The following is a 12,365-nucleotide window of genomic DNA, read 5'->3' on the forward strand; positions in this document are numbered from 1 at the left end:
AGCTAACGTAATACAAAATACAAAACCAATGGTAAAATACCGGTAATCTACCTCAATTATCTCAACAACTATTAGCAGAATCATCACACATAATTAAAGAATCTCAAAAAACATTTATAAGAATTTTATGTAAATATTTTCATAAGTGCTTAAACTATGAAAAATTGCCAAAATAAATAGCCAAACAATAAAGCACGAATATCAAAAATTTGAATTTATATTTCGCCGTTTTTTGTTAGTTCTATCAACATAACATGACATCAATTAATAATATAATTAAATGAAAATATTTGGTTTGCGTTTACAACCGAAAATTTGGGACACGTTTCAATTGTTCCGAAGTTAATGCAAGTTATTTTAATAACGCAAGTAAGCGTATCAGATATATTAATTCATGTAACAATATGAGCTAAATTTATTTTCTAAATGAAACGTATAAACATTAATACTAATAGTTCAGTTTATAATAAACTTGCATCTGTATGTATCCTACATAAAAATTTGTGACAAGGTTATAATTCAGAAATTCATTAAAAAATAAAACACTTATTGAAATGCTGTGCCTTTGTTTAAATAAACTTTACTCAGCTGTCAAAGTTGAGGCCTACACAAACAAAAAAATCATTTTCTCAAGATCAGTTGCTATAAAAACTTATTTTGACCATTCATATAACCCTACCTCCCTTACTTCGTGCAATAATCTTTGCTAAAATTAGTCTTTGTTTGCACAATAACACTCAGTTCTGACACGTTATAGTTTTAAAAGAGATGGTTATTTATTATTTAATTCATTTTTGTTGTTTTAGTGTTATTTGGGTAACTATATTACACACAGTCTAGCAGTTTGTCAATTCATATCATCAAACTACCATTCAAACCCGCGCTCGTCGGCAGTATCACCAACGAAAAGTATGCGCGCAGAACGTGAAAATATTCGTCCGCGGATCGGGCAGGCCTGTACACTTAGGCCATTCGATTTTTCGCAGTAATCACTTGACAGTGCACCAACTCATACGCCTCACTGAAGAGATAACAAGCGCCTTCAACGTAAAAGATTATGTAGTTGCGACGTTTTTAGACGTAGAAAAAGCCTTCGACAGAGTTTATCACGCGGGGCTAATCTATACAAACTATATCAAACTAATTTCCTGGTCTGCTATACCAAGCTAGTCGCGTCCTACCTAGAAGACAGAACGTTTACAGTATCAACTTAAAGAACTATGTCTGACATCAAACAAATAAGAGCAGGCGTACCACAGGGCAGTATTCTAGGCCCTGTTCTATTTAACATATATAGCCTTCTAGAGATTTGCCACGCCCCGAACACCGCCTAGTGAAGTTAGGCTGCCATGTGCTATGCAAACGACACGTTTCTGTATAGCAGATCATACACACTTCACCTAGCCACTACCAGACTGCATTAGCTTAGATTAAATTAGGCTAGGAAAAAAAACGGATGCATTAGCTGTGTGCTAGCAATGGTGTACGACCTGGCTTAGCAAAGTGAACACAACGATGTCCGAAGCTATTGTGTTTACTCGCGGAAATCTTCCACCTGTAGAACACAGGCCATAAATACGTTTGTTTGGCGAACAAATCCCACACAAGGACGTCGTAAAATATCTAGGCGTCCACATGGACAGGAAGCTTCTCTGGCACCATCATATAGATAATAGATGTCTAGAGAATTCAAGCTGAGGTTAGACTAAGCTCACTATATCCAGTAATGAGCAGGCGATGTGGAGGCACAGTAACGAACGGTTTACTGTGCTCTACAAAACACTGATTCACCCTATTATTACGTACGCAGCCCCAGTCTGGGCAACCACTGCGAAAACACATTTATTAAAGCTGCAGCGAATTCAGAATAAATGTATTCGAATAGCTACAGACGCTCCAATGTATTACCCTACAGAAGCCTTGCATTGTGAAACGGACACGGAAACTTTGCAAGACTTTTACATTCGAACCCCAGAAACATTTTACGATAAATGCGTAAATAGTTAAAACCCACATGTTTTATCGCTCGGAAATTTTGATCCGGACGTAAGACAAAAATATAAGCGGCCGAAATCGCTCCTTGCCCACCGGCCGCCATAGTCGCGCGTGATTGGCCGCGCAGACTGCCGGCCAATGCGCGCGGAGCGAAAAAGCACAGTTCTTGCAATCCTAAGCTGGCAGTTCATAGTATTAAGTATTATTAAGTATAATATGGTTCTAATTGACATACAACGCCCAACACCGACGCAGCCCTCCCTGTAGGTCCTTCCGTGTAGGCGAAAAATACTGTCGTGTTTCGGCCCAGCAGGGCTCGAATTATCGTCTGATTTTCCACTTTTTTGGTCTCCTGTGACCTTGAATGGCGAAGCGCCCAAGAATAATCCCATACACATGTACACATTCATACTGATATTTCTAGTTTAAGAATGTGTGCTGGCTGGCATCATGGCGGGAACACGGACCAAACAGTCCAAGCTCACCACCTTCGCTTAGTAGTGCTTTTTTACTCTGTCCAACTCTTCTTCCAGAACAACCCTTCTGTTCCCGTAACCAACCTGCTTGTTAATTAATACATTAATTTTGCATCCAGCATGAATGAACCCAGGGTTTTCCCTCTGTCAATAGAGGCTTCACCTGGGCCCACCTTATCTAGTGTTAGTCTAGAGTAGTCAGTGAGGGGAGTTTGTCATGGCACTAATGGTGGCCATGGCTGACCAATTCCCTCCTAGCACATGATGCATGCGACCTCTCCTGCATGGCTAACCCCTGCATGATTAGAGCGTATAGGCTTCGGCCTGAGACGGACCTAGGTCTCTCCCTAACCCAGACCCCTCCCAAATACATTTGGTTTTAGTTAGGTTAAGAAAAAAAAGGAAATACACAAAGCATCTAAGTAATCCATAAAACTTCTTTTACTCTTAGCAGTATTTATACTTATTTCACTTAAAAATTTTAATTTTGTCATCACATGTATTCACCAAAATAAAGAAAATAATTATTTCCTCATTAATGGAGCACTATGATCCAATTGTATCTGTAGGAGACTTTAGGGATAATACTTTAGAAAAACAATGAAACTACATATTTTGATTATCATGTATGAATAAAATGTTAGGTATCTGTTACATAACAACACTGATTGACAGCATTTTGACTCATACTCTAGCTCCTATTTTTAGAGTTAAAAGTTATTTTATCTAATTATCGTTAGCTTTAATTGCAATAGCAAAGTTAAGTCTTCGAATAGGCAGCAATAGAAGTTTTCCCGTTTTCAAATAGAATAACAGTGAACTATCGCAATGGCAGAAAATGTATTATACACCTGAACCGCGTCCTTAAGGATGGCACCTTGGCGCTCGACTCTCGTCTTACCAGCAACAAAGCGTGTTGCATGTTTTGTTCTCACCACGTGGAACAATACCAAGTTGTCATAAATAAGAGCACAACGCTTTGGTAGTGTAACGTTTTACACGCAACTTTTTGTCAAATTTGTATTATTATAATATTCTCGTTCCTTTCCCATTATCGACTTGAAAAATCGGCTTCCACTGATCTTCTCAGGGCCGACGATACAACAGCGACTTCCGCCGAATTGTCCGCGAGTTGGTATTCACTATATTCCCAACAAAGAGCTCCTGTATTGGAAACCTCCAGGGCGTGACTGACTGCCTCTACGCCCTCCCCGCAGGCACACAGCCCGGGAGGGCGCCCCGGCTCCAGAGTGCCTGCAGCTGTCGCCCCCGGTTCTTGTTGCGAGGCGAGCACCCCGAGTCGTCCACGAAACAAAGCTTTCAATCTGTGAAAAATTTGCCCAAAGCTGAATTTTTGCACAGTGGTAGAGCCTACTATGCTTAATAACATACCGAAAGTTTACTGCTGTAGACCTTGTACGTATCACCGAAAACGTGCAGTTAAGTCCTAGATGGCAGCGACTTACAGCAGTTCATTAAAATGATTCGCGTATACGCAGTTATTAACGTAGACTCTCCGTAAATGCATCCAAATAATCTAGAAACACCATTTTACACATTTATGTTAAAACATTTTCAAAATGTTAATACCAAAGGTACGATATTAATCGATGAAGTAATAAGAAGTGTCTTTTATTCACAACGAAAGAATTAAAAACACGATTAACATAAAGATATATGGTCCGCCGTAATAATCACTTTTACAAACGTTGTTGCATATTTTTAAAGCTTTAAAATGGTATATTGGTTAATTCTCTGACTCAACTGACCGGGGCTCTGAAAGGTTCCGAGCGTCGTAGTGTGTATCCTACCGTGTGGGTGCTTAAGTCGCTCGGGTTGGAACAAATTTTGGTCTTAGGAAACAAAGTTTTTTAACATATGGAAAATTACATAAAACCTGAAATTTTGTACAGCAGCAGTATCAATATTTCTTAGTAACATATCAAAAGTTTACCGCTGCAAACCCTGTGCGTTGTAACAAAATCGTGCAGTTAAGGCCTAAGTTACAATTTCTTGCATTGACCCACAAAAATAAATTTTGTAAATGCAATTTCTATAGTATAATCTCATAATGAAGCCCAAAATGTTCTAGGAACTTAACTTCAATTGTTAAAAACAAACACATTTATAAAGATTAAATATATTTTCATTAAATAGGTAGTAGATTTCATTTCACTCCTTCTTTGTATCAATACAAAATAGTGATAATTCAATAAAATTGATTCAATTTTATTCATAAAAGTATGCAATCATTTCATCAATATTTTGTTATGACGTCACGTTAAACTATCGTCCATAAACCGACTTTACAGACAACCAATTTTTTTTTAATTTAAGAAAATAAAAATACAATTACATAAACATGAAAGGCCCCACGTAAAATTCATTTAAACCAACGAAGTTGCATATTTTTTAAGCTTTAACAAATGGTATATTGCTTAAGAGTGTGACTCCATTGATCTGCCCGCTGGCGCTGAAGCGTTCCGAGCGGCGTAATGTGTAGGCCTATTCTACTGCGGGAGGTGCTGAAGTCACTTGGGCTGCGGTGAATTTAGCTCTTAGGAAACTAACACTTTTAATATAAAAAAAACATAAACGCTGAATTTATTTAGTAGAGTTAGAATCAACGTTCTGTAGTAACATATCAACAGTTTATCGCCCCATACCTTGTGCATCACTCAGAAAACTAGCGGTTATGTCCTAAATCTTAGCTCCTTGTTGCGCTCTACAAATATGAATTCTACAAACGTTTTTATTATTGTATCTTCTCAGTTATCACATAAAATTAGTTTTCAAAATATTTTATACTTTTGAAAGTTTAGAAGTGTGTGTGTGTATATATATATATACACACAAATTTTTACAAAATCGCAGGAATTAATATATATATATATAATGCAAAATAAGAAAGTTGTATCAACAAAATTTTGCGAAATGTTTTTTTTTTTACAAAATCGCAGGAATTAATATATATATATATATATATATATATATATATATATATATATATATATATATATATATATATATATATATATATAAACTACAGGAACTTGAAAGTCTTTTAAATTAAGTTTCTTGATATTTATTAGTTTTTAAATGGTATATATTTAGTTGTCTACAATAACCTATTGGGTCGCTAGAGCCGTTAGAGCGTCGCAATGTGTACTGCTCTAGGCTTCATGCTAAAGTCGTTTGTGTTGGAGTGTTTTAGTCACAGGCAACAAAGATATTAAAAATAAAGATAAAAATCGCTAGTAAATTCCTCCAATTAACTAATGTAAGTAGATGCAAAAGTTTATTTGATTTTATTACAATACATCAGAATGAAAATATTTACCTAAGATAAAAACCACAAACCTTTATGGGCGCTATGAAAACTGTAAATGTTTTGTTTCTAATAGACCATGAAGCCTGGATAAAAAATAGATTACGTTACTGAAGTAATAGAATAAGACAATAACTATCATATATTTATTTGTTGATTAGTATTGGTATTAATTTTGAATTCTTTACTTAGTTTTTCTAATCTGGTTTTTCAGTCTTTACTAAAGCATTTTTTTTTAAGTTTACGAACTGAAAACATGCTCTCAAATATTGATATTGTGCCTCATCTCAAATGTGACGTCATGCGTCCGATGCCTAGAGTTATTACTTTAAAGTTCATTAGTGTTTCGATTTTCCCATTTCAAACAGATTTAGTCAAATAAAAAATAAAAGCTTAAATCGTTCTTTATGAGAAGGAAAGCTTTCCCAATTTTTTTTAGATATTTGTATACATAATTGTTAAACTTGGTATTTTTGGGTGTTCCTGTTGACAAGTTCTAACAAAATTGTTTATTGCAACTTTATGGAGCCATCATAACTTAAGAAAAAATATTAGATTATTATCTTATTTGCGATAATTTAACTGATTTTTTGTTAAATCGAATAAACGTAACATATCTGCAGCAATCCCTAAACTAAATCTTCGGAACTTTGAAACTTGGCCATGAAGGTCGCGTGCAACGCTCGTCGCGCCGGCTTGCTGCGACCAAAGCACCGCCGCAGGACGGCACACACGCCGACCCTTGTTTTGTATGTAAATCATACTTTTATTTCAATGAATGTTTAAAAAAAAAACATAATCAATAACGTTATCGACTTTGTTTCAACTTTTTATTCAACATTGAATTTTTTTAACGTGATCGTGTTGAATAGTGTATCTGGATTATTTTTATGCACTTACAGAGAGTCTACGTTATTAACTGCGTAAACGGGAATCATTTTAATGGACTGCTGTAAGACTCTAACTTCTAGGACTTAACTGCACGTTTTCGGTGATACGCATAAGGTCTACAACGGTAAACTTCAGGTATGTTATTAAGCATAGTCAACTCTAACAATTGGCAGAAATTCAGCTATGGACAAATTTTTCACAGATTTGTGATTCTTTTTGTATTTCCTAGACAAGGGCCTGGGCAGGGCGACACACCCCGCGCATGCCGTGAGTAAACGCTACGGTTCCCGCATCAACTCCCCTTCGGTGAACTGCACGCCTTAGGTGATTCCCAAAGGACGCAGGGCACTCCCGGCCGACAGCACGCGCGAGCGGAGCTAGCGAATGTACGCCCGACGACAAGAAGGCTATAGGGATGTTAGCTTCCCGGGTGTAGCCAAGTCGGGTGACTATAAGTTTATAGATGAGTTGACACTTTTATAGCCTGAGCGTCTTAGCAGAAAGGAAACCTTTCTTTATACTTTGAAAGGTCGGGTCGTTGCGCTCGTCATAAACCCTTGGAGCAGCTCCACAACACGTCCTCTTCCGATGGCAGCGCAGATTGAAAATTTTCCACCCCTTGCAGTATTAGTAAGACATATCAAAAACTTATATACAATAATTAAGTATGCAATAAATAATAAAATCTATAATAGTGGTTCAAATATAATGAAATAAATAAAAATATCAACATATTTGTCGGGTGAAGCTATTGCCTGCAAGGAAAACAGGGCGTAAGAACTTGTTGAGGACCGTCGGCATTAAAAGTGTCGGCCAAGTAAAAAATTATGATAGGAATATTTTGTTAAGAAAGATTTCAGCATTCATTTGATACATGGCTGATGTTCGACCAATACTTGCTATCAGTCCTAGACTCGTTATCATATAATGCCAGTTTTTGAAATATGTACCTTGTTAGACCTTAAATATATAAAAAAATACTGTTAAGGATACTAATACAATTAGTTAAATAACAAGCCTTACACATTTAGTTTAGGATCCCGTAGTTGGAATTTTTTATTTCAGTTTCTGAACGGAGAAAAAAATGGTTTTTTCAGGTCCTGTAATGGGCGGGTGAAGCTATTGCCTGCAAGTAAAACTGGGCGCGCGATCTTGTTGCTGTCCGTCGGCATTAAAACTGTCGGCCCAGACAAAAATTCTGAACAGTATATTTTGTTAAGTAAGGTGACAGCTTTCATTTGGTATATGGCTGATGTTCGGCCAATACTTGGTATGAGTACTGGAGTCGTTTTAATATAATGCAAGTATTTGAAATATGTACCTTATTTGACCTTAAATAATTTTAATAATACTATTAACAAATACTAAGTTTTTAAATTAAATACAAAGCGCCATATCTTGCGTTTAGGACCTTGTAGGTGGATTTTTATATTTCAGTTTAAAACAGAGAAATAAAATGGTTTTTTCAGGTCCTGTAATGGGCGCATGAAGCTATTGCCTGCAAGTAAAACTGGGCGCGCGATCTTGTTGCTGTCCGTCGGCATTAAAACTGTCGGCCCAGACAAAAATTCTGAACAGTATATTTTGTTAAGTAAGGTGACAGCTTTCAGTTGGTATATGGCTGATGTTCGGCCAATACATGGTATGAGTCCTGGAGTCGTTATAATATAATGCCATTTTCTGAAATATGTACTTTGTTTTACCTTAAATAACTTTAAATAATGTTTTTAAAAATACAAATTTTTTAGTTTAATAAAAAGCCTCACATCTTGCGTTTAGGACCTTGTAGGTGGATTTTTATATTTCAGTTTAAAACAGAGAAATAAAATGGTTTTTTCAGGTCCTGTAATGGGCGCATGAAGCTATTGCCTGCAAGTAAAACTGGGCGCGCGATCTTGTTGCTGTCCGTCGGCATTAAAAGTGTCGGCCCAGACAAAAATTCTGAACAGTATATTTTGTTAAGTAAGGTGACAGCTTTCATTTGGTATATGGCTGATGTTCGGCCAATACTTGGTACGAGTACTGGAGTCGTTTTAATATAATGCAAGTTTTTGAAATATGTACTTTGTTTTACCTTAAATAACTTTAAATAATGTTTTTAAAAATACAAATTTTTTAGTTTAAATAAAAAGCCTCACATATTGTGTTTAGGACCTCGTTGTTGTATTTTCATTTTTCACATTTTAACAGAGAAGTAAACTGGTTTTTTCAAGGCCTGTAATGGGCGGGTGAAGCTATTGCCTGCAAATAAAACTGGGCGCGCAATCTTGTTGCTGTCCGTCGGCATTAAAAGTGTCGACCCAGACAAAAATTCTGAACAGTATATTTTGTTAAGTAAGGTGACAGCTTTCATTTGGTATATGGCTGATGTTCGGCCAATACTTGGTATGAGTACTGGAGTCGTTTTAATATAATGCAAGTTTTTGAAATATGTACCTTTTTTGACCTTAAATAATTTTAATAATACTATTAACAAATACTAAGTTTTTAAATTAAATACAATGCGCCATATCTTGCGTTTAGGACCTTGTAGGTGGATTTTTATAATTCAGTTTAAAACAGAGAAATAAAATGGTTTTTTCAGGTCCTGTAATGGGCGGGTGAAGCTATTGCCTGCAAGTAAAACTGGGCGCGCGATCTTGTTGCTGTCCATCAGCATTAAAAGTGTCGGCCCAGACTAAAATTCTGAACAGTATATTTTGTTAAGTAAGGTGACAGCTTTCATTTGGTATATGGCTGATGTTCGGCCAATACTTGGTATGAGTCCTGGAGTCGTTATAATATAACGCCATTTTCTGAAATATGAACTTTGTTTGACCTATAATAATTTTAAAAAATGTTTTTAAATTACAAATTTTTTAGGTTAAATAAAAAGCCTTATATTTTGTGTTTAGGACCTCGTTGTTGAATTTTCATATTTCACTTTTTAACGGAGAAGTAAAATGGTTTTTTAGAGGCCTGTAATGGGCGGGTGAAGCTATTGCCTGCAAGTGAAACTGGGCGCGCGATCTTGTTGCTGTCCGTCGGCATTAAAAGTGTCGGCCCAGACAAAAATTCTGAACAGTATATTTTGTTAAGTAAGGTGACAGCTTTCATTTGGTATATGGCTGATGTTCGGCCAATACTTGGTACGAGTCCTGGAGTCGTTTTAGTATAATGCAAGTTTTTGAAATATGTACTTTGTTTTACCTTAAATAACTTTAAATAATGTTTTTAAAAATACAAATTTTTTAGTTTAAATAAAAAGCCTCACATCTTGTGTTTAGGACCTCGTTGTTGGATTTTCATTTTTCACATTTTAACAGAGAAGTAAAATGGTTTTTTCAAGGCCTGTAATGGGCGGGTGAAGCTATTGCCTGCAAGTGAAACTGGGCGCGCGATCTTGTTGCTGTCCGTCGGCATTAAAAGTGTCGGCCCAGACTAAAATTCTGATGAGTATATTTTGTTAAGTAAGGTGACAGCTTTCATTTGGTACATGGCTGATGTTCGGCCAATACATGGCATGAGTCCTGGAGACGTTTAAATATAAAGAAATTTGTAAAATATATGGGCTGTGTTTATCTTGATATTTCAACAATTTAAGTTTTTTATTGTTTATATTATGGTACATATATTTTGTTATGTTGTATATTTCATACATTTTTCTTTCTTTTATATGCTTTTATTTTCGTTAAATTATGTTAAAAAATGGATGTTTTCAGCGTGTGTAGTAGAATTCCCTCCCATACAGAATGGCGCCATGTTTTGCTGTTGCTGTCCAGCGCATTTACTTGACCACGGTTGTTTTGTACACATTAAATACAATCAATGTGCCCAATCTTTACAAATTAAATATCCCTAAACTTTTAAAAAACTCTATTCACCCCCAAATAAATTCCTACATATTGTTCTTTTTTTATATTGTAATAAAAATAAGATATTTTTTTTAAAAGTCGTTTAGAATTAGCGTTTATGCTATATTCTCTGTAATATGTTCTAAGCATTTTTTTTAAAAAAAGAAAAAACACTTCTTTCAATTTAAACTATAAAATCTTGGCTTTTGTTAACAACATACAACCATAAAAATAGGCATCCGTTTTACTGAGGATAGTAGCCAAAACAATTGTTGCGCACTGTTGAAAAGACCCTAAGACAATCTTGCCCAGATGTAATTAAAGGAAAGTGAAGTATTTCTCCATTTGATTCAACTACAAAGTTTTTTCATACATTTTATTTACCTGACTCTGCAAGCAGCCCTTATAACCATTGAGTGAACCTTACTAATGACATATCATTGCTTTGACAAGGAGGGGAGAGGGAATGCCCAGTTGTTACCTGGAAATGGTCTAATTTTACTAACATGTTTTAATGTAGCATATGCCACATATTATCTCTTGTGCATTTCTTTAATATTGAAGTAGTATTTGCCCTCAGAAGTGCAAAAATCAGATGTTTTAAACAAGAAAATCCACCACATACAGTTATATTACTTCTCTTGGCTATTTAAACTACATCAATGAAAAAAGGTATTATCTTAATCTAAAGGTACCATGCAAAGTCACTAAATGGCAGATGGTCAGTCTCACCAATATCTCCTTAATTTAAAGGGCTGCTTAAGGCTTGAATCGTTTCACCAATTGTTAAAGAACTCCTAGCGATCTTAAGCAGAGCATAATTTAGGCATCTGAAAACGAGACCCAAGTTTAATTCCAACCATCGGTGCTCCTTTAGTCCGCACAGACCCCTATGGTACATCGTCGCCTCGCCAGAGCATTTGCGACCCAAACACACCCCAGCACAGTGCAGAGTAAGTGAGTCTAACGCCACAAGCACCAGCTACCATAGGCGTATCGATTGTCACCCGAGCATCAATCAACCAGCATTGTAAATGTGCCATCAGCCGGGGTTTCGGGTGCGATTCCCGCGGCGAGTCTAACGAGCTGTACGTGAAAATTGGGGTGTTTTCCGGGAGGGCGCCAGGCTAGCTCTGTCGTCTAACCGTGAGTGGGTCGATCGGCCCCAGCGTGTCCCCTAGACTCAGTGGCTTGACTTGGAAAGTAGCGACGGACGGGTTAATCCCTGCACCGTAGAAAAAAAAACCGACCCGGAGTCGCGTGGGGAGTTGCGTTGAAAAAGGTATTCGGTGATGACTATAGTTACCAGTCGTGAGGGATCAGAGACAAAACTTGAAGGCTCCCCACGGTACGCGCACGTCCGCTCTGGGCCGCGAGCTGATCAGAACTGCCTCAGGGGTTGGCGTGCGGAGGGGGGGGGGGACACTCCCTCCATGCACCAAGGTTACGCTGCTCGTCTCATTTGGGTGAAGACTTGGCGAGGGGTGCCTTCCGCCAGCAGGAGCCAGTACTGCGGGCTGAGGCCGGGCTAATGGCCTTCGGTCGGTACGACGTCAAATGATACTTTGCTCCTCATCAATACTGTTCAAAATTAAACTAGGCAGTTTTGAAACAATCTTACCATTCCAATATTTATGTAATAAATAATAACCACTATTTGTCTTAGCATGATTAGGCTGAGAGTATGGCCTGCATTACTCTTTGGCACACGACACGTTTTCACGGAAACAGAGCTGGGAAGCCGCGTGAAATCAACAACCTCGGCAGTTGACCAGCATCGTTGAAGCAGACCAGGCAAGTATAACCCTATGGGGCCCATCAAATCTTTGTTATCTGAAATCC

Source organism: Bacillus rossius, chromosome 2 (assembly GCF_032445375.1).
Source record: "Bacillus rossius redtenbacheri isolate Brsri chromosome 2, Brsri_v3, whole genome shotgun sequence".
NCBI lineage: Eukaryota > Metazoa > Arthropoda > Insecta > Phasmatodea > Bacillidae > Bacillus > Bacillus rossius.